Below are 9,740 nucleotides of genomic sequence, written 5' to 3'. Positions count from 1 at the left end.
AAGCCAAAAAGGTTTATAGAACTGGTTTCTATGGTAATTAAGCTCCAAATAACTAGTCTCCTCTTAGGTTATGCAGCTGGGGATATGTCTACACTACGAAATTAGGTCGAATTTATAGAAGCCGATTTTATAGAAATCGGTTTATTCAGTCGATTGTGTGTGTCCCCACATAAAATGCTCTAAGTGCATTAAGTCGGCGGACCGCGTCCACAGTACTGAGGCTAGCGTCGACTTCTGGAGCATTGAACTGTAGGTAGCTATCCCACAGTTCCCGCAGTCTTCGTCACCCATTGGAATTCTGGGTTGAGATCCCAATGCCTGATGATGCAAAAACAGTGTCGCGGGGGGCTCTGGGTACATGTCGTCAGCCCCCCCCCCCCCCCGTCAGAACAAAGGCAGACAATTGATTCTCGCCTTTTTACCTGGGTTACCTGTGCAGACAACATACCACGGCAAGCATGGAGCCCGCTCAGCTCAGCTCAGCTCACCATCACCATATGTCATCTGGGTGCCGGCAGACATGGTACTGCATTGCTACACAGCAGCAGCTAATTGCCTTTTGGCAGTAGACAGTGCAGTATGACTGGTAGCCGTCATCGGCTATCTGGGTGCTGGCAGACGTGGTACTGCATTGCTATACAACAGCAGCTCCTTGCCTTTTGGCAGTAGATGGTGTATTACGATTGGCATCCATCATTGTCGTATTCCTCAGTGAGTTCGGTCAGAGGCACCTGGACAGACATGTTTTGTCTCCTGGAGACTCAGTCCTGCTGGCAGTTTTATTGAACTGTCTTGACGATGATGGCTAGCAATCATAATACAGCATCTTCTGCCAAGCACCCAGAAGACGCCGATTGTTATCAGTCATGCTGCACCATCTGCTGCCAGCCTAAAGTGTAAAAGCTAGATGGACCAGATTTATTCTGTATTCATTTGCTTCCCCCTCCCTCCGTGAAATCAACGGCCTGCTAAACCCAGGGTTTTGCGTTCAATCTTTGGGGAGGCCATTCTGTGTGACAGTTGTTTGTGTTTCTCCCTGATGCACAGCCACCTTTGTTGATTTTAATTCCCTGTAAGCCATGTCATCACTCACCCCTCCCTCCCTCCGTCAAACAATAGTTTTGCGCCTTTTTTCAGCCCAGACGCCATAGCACTGGGATCATGGAGCCTGCTCAGATCACTGCGGCAATTATGAGCACTATGAACACCACGCACATTGTCCTGGAGTATATGCAGAGCCAGAACATGCTAAAGCAAAACCAGGCGAGGAGGTGATTGCAGCGCGGTGACGAGAGTGATGAGGAAATTGACATGAACATAGACCTCTCACAAAGTACAGGCCCCAGCAATGTGCAAATCATGGTGTTACTGGGGGAGGTTCATGGCGTGGAACGCCGATTCTGGGCCCGGGAAACAAGCACAGACTGGTGGGACCGCATCGTGTTGCAGGTGTGGGACGATTCCCAGTGACTGCGAAACTTTTGCATGCGTAAGGGCACTTTCATGGAACTTTGTGACTTGCTTTCCCCTGCCCTGAAGCGCCAGAATATCAGGATGAGAGCAGCCCTCACAGTTGAGAAGCAAATGGCGATAGCCCTGTGGAAGCTTGCAATGCCAGACAGCTACCAGTCAGTCGGGAATCAATTTGGAGTGGGCAAATCTACTGTGGGGGCTGCTGTGATCCAAGTAGCCAGCGCAATCAAAGACCTGCTGATATCAAGGGTAGTGACTCTGGGAAACGTGCAGGTCATAGTGGATGGCTTTGCTGCAATGGGATTCCCAAACTGTGGTGGGGCGATAGACGGAACCCATATCCCTATCTTGTCAACGGAGCACCAAGCCACCAAGTACATAAACCGCAAGGGGTATTTTTAATGCTGCTGCAAGCCCTGGTGGATCACAAGGGACATTTCACTAACATCAATGTGGGATGGCCGGGAAAGGTACATGATGCGCGCGTTTTCAGGAACTCTGGTCTGGTTCAAAAGCTGGAGGAAGGGACTTTCTTCCCGGACCAAAAAATAACTGTTGGGGATGTTGAAATGCCTATCGTTATCCTTGGGGACCCAGAATACCCCTTAATGTCATGGCTTATGAAGACGTACACAGGCAGCCTGGACAGTAGTCAGGACCTGTTCAACTATAGGCTGAGCAAGTGCCGAATGGTGGTAGAATGTGCATTTGGCCGTTTAAAAGCGCGCTGGCGCAGTTTACTGACTCGGTTAGACCTCAGCGAAGCCAATATTCCAATTGTTATTGCTGCTTGCTGTGCGCTCCACAATATCTGTGAGAGTAAGGGGGAGACATTTATGGCGGGGTGGGAGGTTGAGGCAAATCGCCTGGCCGCTGATTACGTGCAGCCAGACACCAGGGCGGTTAGAAGAATACAGCAGGGCGCGGTGTGCATCAGAGAAGCTTTGAAAACCAGTTTTGTGACTGGCCAGGCTACGGTGTGAAACTTCTGTTTGTTTCTCCTTGATGAACACTCCCCCACACCCCGGTTCACTCTACTTCCCTGTAAACTAACCACCCTCCCCTCCCCCCTTCGAGCACTGCTTGCAGCGGCAATAAAGTCATTGTTACTTCACATTCATGCATTCTTTATTAATTCATCACACAACAAGGGGGATAACTGCCAAGGTAGCCCGGGAGGGGTGGGGGAGAAGGGAAGGAAAAGGACACACTGCAGTTTAAAACTTTAAAACTTTAACACTTATTGAAGGCCAGCCTTCTGATGCTTGGGCAATCATCTGGGGTGGAGTGGCTGGGTGGCCGGAGGCCCCCCCACCGCGTTCTTGGGCGTCTCGGTGAGGAGGCTATGGAACATGTTGAGGAGGGCTGTTGGTTACACAGGGGCTGTAGCGGCGGTCTCTGCTTCTGCTGCCTTTCCTGCAGCTCAACCATACGCTGGAGCATATCAATTTGATGCTCCAGCAGCCGGAGCATCAACTCTTGCCTTCTGTCAGCAAGCTGATGCCACCTATCCTCTTCAGCCCGCCACTTGCTCTCTTCAGACCGCGATTCAGCCCGCCACCTCTCCTCTCGTTCCTATTGTGCTTTTTTGCACTCTGACATTGACTGTCTCCATGCATTCTGCTGTGCTCTGTCAGCGTGGGAGGACATCTGGAGCTCCGAGAACATATCATCCCGAGTCCGCCGTTTTCTCCTTCTAATCTTCACTAGCCTCTGCGAAGGAGAAACATTTGCAGCTGGTGGAGGAGAAGGGAGAGGTGGTTAAAAAGACACAGTTTAGAGAACAATGGGTACACTCTTTCACGTTAAATTTTGCTGTTCACATTACACAGCACATGTGCTTTCATTACAAGGTTGCATTTTTCCTCTTATATTGAGGGCCTGCCGGTTTGGTGTGAGAGATCACTCATGCAGTGCCAGGCAACAGAATTTGGCTTGCAGGCAGCCATGGTAAGCCACAGTCTTTTGGCTTTTTTAACCTTCATTACATGTGGGAATGGTTTCAAACAGCAGCACCCTCATTTCCCATACTAAGCACCCGTTGGGTTGGCCATTTAAAATGGATTTGCAATGTAAAAGGAGGGGCTCCAGTTTCTGGGTTAACATGCAGCACAAACCCGACTAGCCCCCCCCCCCCCCCCACACACACACCCAATTCTCTGGGATGATCACTTCACCCCTCCCCCCCCACCGTGTGGCTAACAGCTGGGAACATTTCTGTTCAGACGAGCAGGAACGGGCACCTCTGAATGTCCCCTTAATAAAATCACCCCATTTCAACCAGGTGACCGTGAATGATATCACTCTCCTGAAGATAACAAAGAGAGATAAGGAATGGATGTTGTCTGCATGCCAGCAAACACCGGGACCATACTCTGCCATGCTTTGTTATGCAATGATTCCAGACTACGTTCTACTGGCCTGGCGTGGTAAAGTGTCCTACCATGGTGGACGGGATAAGGCAGCCCTCCCCAGAAACCTTTTGCAAAGGCTTTGGGAGTACATGAAGGAGAACTTTCTGGAGATGTCCCTGGAGGATTTCCGCTCCATCCCCATACACATTAACATACTTTTCCAGTAGCTGTACTGGCCATGATTGCCAGGGCAAATTAATCATTAATCATTAAACGCGCTTGCTTTTAAACCATGTGTAATATTTACAAAGGTACACTCACCAGAGGTCTCTTGTGTGCCCTCAGGGTCTGGGAGCATGCCTGGGGTGAGTTTGGGGGCTACTGGTTCCAGGTCCAGGGTGATAAACATATCCTGGCTGTTGGGGAAACCTGTTTCTCCGCTTCCTTGCTGTGAGCTATCTTCATTGTCTTCATCATCATCTTCCTCGTACCCCGAACCCACTTCTCTGTTGTTGATTCTCCACTGATGGAGTCAAAGCACAAAGTTGGGGTAGTGGTGGCTGCACCCCCTAGCATGGCATGCAGCTCCGCGTAGAAGCGGCATGTTTGCGGCTCTGCCCCGGACCTTCCATTTGTCTCTCTGGCTTTGTGGTAGGCTTGCCGTAGCTCCTTAATTTTCATGTGGCATTGCTGTGCGTCCCTGTTATGGCCTCTGTCCTTCATGGCCTTTGAGACTTTTTCTAATATTTTGCCATTTCGTTTACAGCTACGGAGTTCAGCTAGCACTGATTCGTCTCCCTATATGGTGAGCAGATCCCGTACCTCCCGTTCTGTCCATGCTGGAGCTCTTTTGCGATCCTGGGACTCCATCATGGTTACCTGTGCTGATGAGCTCTGCGTGGTCACCTGTGCTCTCTATGCTGGGCAAACAGGAAATGAAATTCAAAAGTTCGCGGGGCTTTTCCTGTCTACCTAGTTAGTGCATCTGAGTTGAGAGTGCTGTCCAGAGCGGTCACAATGAAGCACTGTGGGATAGCTTGGAGGCCAATAACGTCGAATTCCGCCCACACTACCCTAAATCTGACCCGCAATGGCCAATTTCAGCGCTAATCCCCTCATTGGAGGTGGAGTAAAGAAACTGTTTTAAAAGGCCCTTTAAGTTGAAAAAAAGGGCTTCATCGTGTGGACATGTCCAGGCTTAATTCGATTTAATGCTGCTAAATTTGACCTAAACTCGTAGTGTATACCAGGCCTGGGAGAGCAGAGCAGATACACAGATACAGACAAGCTCTGCTTGAGCTAATGTGCTAAAAATAATAATGTAGCTGGGGGTGCCATGGGGGCAGCTTGGGCTAGCTGCCTGAGTATAAACCCATCCGGACCTCCGGGTCACATGTTCAGGTGGCTAGTTCAACCTGCCACCTCTGCTCCCCTGGCTACACTGCTATTTTTAGCACACTAGCTCAAGCAGAGCTAGCCTCTGTCTGTCTACCTGTGCTGGGAAGCACACTCCCAGCTGCAGTATAGACATATCCTAGGAAGGGACTAATTACACTGGTCTACAATCTTTGAGAAGTCGTCTGCTTCAGAGATAAAATGTGCTATTTATTATGTATTTTGATGTGCTGAATTCAGATGTAAGCAGAGTCAGGATGAGCTCTACCCTGACATCTGGTGGTGAATTATGGCGAGGGTGGAAAAGAACTCCAGGGGCTGACCTTGTTTGCATAGGCACACCCACTCGCCTGGCATGAAACCACAGCAACTCAAAGTGGTTACTTTGGCTGGTGTGGGATCCCCAGTTTCTCTGTTATTGGGGCAGGAAGAATAAAGTTTTGTTACCCTGATTCTGTGAATCAAGGCCAGTGGAACTGTTGTATGACAGAAGGACTGAGTGAGTCTTTCACCATTACCTAAGTAGCATTTGCTTGTCAAGGGGCATGGGTTACAAAACCCAGTGAATTGAGAGAGGATGGGGACAGGTATTTGTACCTGATGGTGCGGCCCCTTCCCCAAGGGGGTTGAAACACCAATTGCACTACCTCCTCTCTCCATTGTTGAATGTCAGAGCTAACTTTGATTCCCTTAGGAGTCTAGTTACAGACTGCTGAGCTGAGTTCGCTTTGGGCCAATAGTGCACCAACACTGGGGCTCCCCTACTACTAGCTGAAATCACTAAGAGCTGAAATCACAAAAGAGCTAAAGCTATTTAAGAGCTGAGATCACTGAGGCTGTGTTAACTAGTGGGGGAGCCTGAAGCTATAGCTAAGCTAACTTAGCTTAGCGGGGGGTGAGCGGAGCGGCTGGAGGAGCAGCTAGCAGAGCAGAGCCTTGTGGGAGCGGCCCAAGGGACGGCTGGAGTGGAGCGGAGCGGAGCGGCTCACAGGTCGGTGAGCGGAGCGGAGTGGCTCACAGGTCGGTGAGCGGAGCGGAGCGGAGCAGCGCGGCTCACAGGTCGGTGAGCGGAGCGGAGCAGCTGCCAGAGCAGTTCGTGGGACTGCGGGTGGAGTGGAGCAGTTCGTGGTGAAGGCTGCAGTGGAACCCCACGGAGAAGCAGCCGGTTGGCCTCGGATCACGTAAGGTGCCCCTTAACACCCTGCTCACCCCCCCCCCCTTGAACTCTGGAGCTGCACTGATCATGGACAGAGACTTTGGGGGGTTGTCGGACTTTTGGGACTTTTGTGATTCTTGGGTTGCTGGACCCAAGAGACTTTGGGATTGGTGGACTTTTGGGACTTTGGTGATTCTTGGGTCGCTGGTTTCAAGAACCAACGGGAGAGGACACGGCCCAATTTGCTGGGGTGGGTCTTCGCTCATGGTTTGGTCTAAAAACTCTAGTTGTGGTGTTTTTTCCATTTAATGCTGATGTTGTGTACCTCATGTTATTAAACATTTTCTGTTACACTCAGACTCCGTGCTTGCGAGAGGGGAAGTATTGCCTCTTAGAGGTGCCCAGGGGGTGGTATGTAATTGTCCCAGGTCACTGGGTGGGGGCTCGAGCCGGTTTTGCATTGCGTTATTGAAACGGAACCCCTAGATACAGAACCTGGCCCTTGTTGCTGCCAACTTAGATGGGCAGAAGGGTTACATTTTTGGGGGCTCGTCCGGGATCCCCTGGGTCAGTACCCCTCGCAAGCACCTGTTGAGTGTTCCCCTGCATTGGGAAACAATTGTGGTTATATTTTGAGGAAATTACTGTTTGTATAATGGCTAATATGTCGGGTTTGTTGGGCCCCGGCCCTGCAGCCTCTAGCTCAGGGGCCACAGCCTCAGCCAATGATTGGACAAAAGCACTGGGGCAAATATTGGAAAAGGTTGTGTTGTCCCATGCTAGGTCAAACTCTTGTCGTGAGTTAAGGTTATTTGCTGGGGCAGAGGAGTTCGAACCCTGGTTGGAGCATACCACTGAAATGCTGCAGGAGTGGGCCGTACCTGATGCAGAAAAGCGAAGATGTCTGATAGAGAGCCTTAGTGGTCCAGCATTAGATGTAATTCGCACCCTGAAGCTCATTGACCCTGGGGTCAGTGTGAAGGACTGCCTGGAGGCCCTTGATCATACCTTTGGGAGTGTAGAGGGCCCTGAAGACAGTTACTGTAAGTTCCTTAATTCCCGACAGCAAATTGGCGAGAAGATTTCAGCCTATATACAGAGGCTGGAGAGACTGCTTCAGAGAGCTGTCATGAGGGGTGCAGTGACTGCTGAACAGATGGATCGGACCAGACTGGCTCAAATTGTAAGAGGAACTCAGTATCAGAACCCGATTCTACTCCATCTCCGGCTAAGAGAACGACGGGTACATCCCCCAAGTTATTCCCAGCTGATAAAGGAGGTCAGAGAAGAGGAAGAAAGGCAGGCTGCCAGCGAGTTTTGGGAAGCCCAAACATTGGAGCCAGCCGGCACAACACCACTGCAAATGGCCAGTGTACTGATGGTGAGCACCACAGAGGAACTTGCCCAACAAGTGCAGGTCCTGACAGAACGGATAGCTGAACTGCAAAGCACCATTGACCAAGCTAAGACTTCCGGGAATAAGGAGCCTCTGACCGTGGCGATGGAGAAGTCAGCATTTAGAGCCACCATCCCATCTGGGCGAAGAGGGAAAGGACAATTCTTCTGCTACCGATGTGGTCAGGATGGACACAGTGCTGCCAAGTGCCATAATGAAGAAAACCCCTCCTTAGTGTATGGAAAGCTGAGGATCAGTTGGGAGAGATCTGGTAGCTGCCAGAGAGTCCAGGGACGGGGACCACCCAGGCCTGCAGGATTTGAAGATTCCCCCAGAACAGAGCGTCCAGCTGGGATCCCCGCAGGACTGATAGGGCCTCGAGCAGAGGTCATGGTGAAGATTGAAGGGGTGGAGTGTAAAGCCGTGCTTGACACTGGATCTCAAGTGACTATTATATTTCAGTCATTCTACCAACAAATGCTTAGGCACCTGCCTATACAGCCACTGACTGGCGTTGGTCTGTGTGGCCTCAGCATGGATGAATACCCCTACCAAGGGTATGTCATAGTGCACCTGGAATTCCCAGAGGAGGTTGCTGGGGTAAGAGAAGAGGTGGACACAGCTGCATTAATATGCCCTGACCCTAAAGGGACCTCTGATGTGTCTGTGCTGATAGGGACCAACTCCAGTCTCTTCAAGGTGCTCGCGGATTACTGCAGACGACGGGCTGGGGACCAGTACCTGAATACCCTGATGATCCATACGCTTTGTGCTGAAGCCTATAGGAAGATTGAGGGTGCTAAAAAGGAGACGTCTGAGCTACCGATTGGGGCGCTGAAGTACATGGGCACAACCCCCTTAGTAGTGCCTGCAAGGACGGAGCAAGAAGTGCTTGTCATGAGTACTCGGCTGAAAGGCAGTAAAGGGGCATTAGCAATGGTAGAGCAGCCGGTTGAAGGAGAGCTCCCGGAAGGAGTGCTGGTCCCCAGTGGAGTCATAACCCTACCTGCTGAAGCCCAGGAAAAGGTGACTATACTGATTGCTAATGAAACAAGTCGAGATGTTGTTGTGAAGCAAGGACAAAAGATAGCGGATCTCTTTGAGCCTGAATCAATTGTAAAACCCCAGTGTGAGACTCAAGTTCCGCCAATAGACCCTGCAAAGTTTGACTTTGGAGATTCACCGTTGTCCGAGGAGTGGAAAGATCGCCTGAGGAGGAAACTTTGTGAAAGATCCAAGGTGTTCTCATTGCATGAGTGGGATGTGGGATGTGCAAAAGGAGTAGAGCACAACATCAGACTACATGACTCTCGACCTTTCAGGGAGAGATCTAGGAGGATTGCCCTCTCCGAGATGGAAGATGTGCGACAACATCTTCAGGAGCTGGCTGCGAATGGCATCATTACAGAGTCCCGCAGCCCATATGCCTCACCCATTGTGGTGGTCCGTAAAAAGAATGGGAAAATCCGGATGTGTATTGACTACCGCACCCTAAACCGCCGTACTGTGGTTGACCAGTACACAATGCCTCGAGTCCAAGATGCCTTAGACTGTTTGCTGGGAAGCCAGTGGTTCTCTGTGTTGGATCTTCGGAGTGGATACTACCAGATCCCTCTGGGTGAAGCAGATAAGGAGAAGACAGCCTTCATCTGCCCATTAGGGTTTTATCAGTTTGAACGCATGCCCCAAGGGATCTCTGGAGCACCTGCCACATTTCAACGTCTTATGGAGAAAGTTGTGGGAGACATGAATTTACTGCAAGTGTTAGTTTATTTGGATGACCTGATAGTGTTTGGAAGAACCTTGGAGGAGCATGAAGAAAGACTTCTTAAAGTGCTTGATAGGTTAGAGGATTATGGTTTGAAGCTTTCAATTGACAAATGCCAGTTCTGCAGGACCTCAGTGAAGTATGTGGGTCACATCGTGTCCCAAGAGGGTGTGAGTACTGATCCCGATAAAATAGAAG

The sequence above is a fragment of the Chrysemys picta genome, chromosome 2 (genome assembly GCF_011386835.1).
Source record: "Chrysemys picta bellii isolate R12L10 chromosome 2, ASM1138683v2, whole genome shotgun sequence".
Taxonomy (NCBI): domain Eukaryota; kingdom Metazoa; phylum Chordata; order Testudines; family Emydidae; genus Chrysemys; species Chrysemys picta.
The sequence above is the reverse complement of the archived record's forward strand: the minus strand, read 5'-3'. Positions refer to the sequence as shown.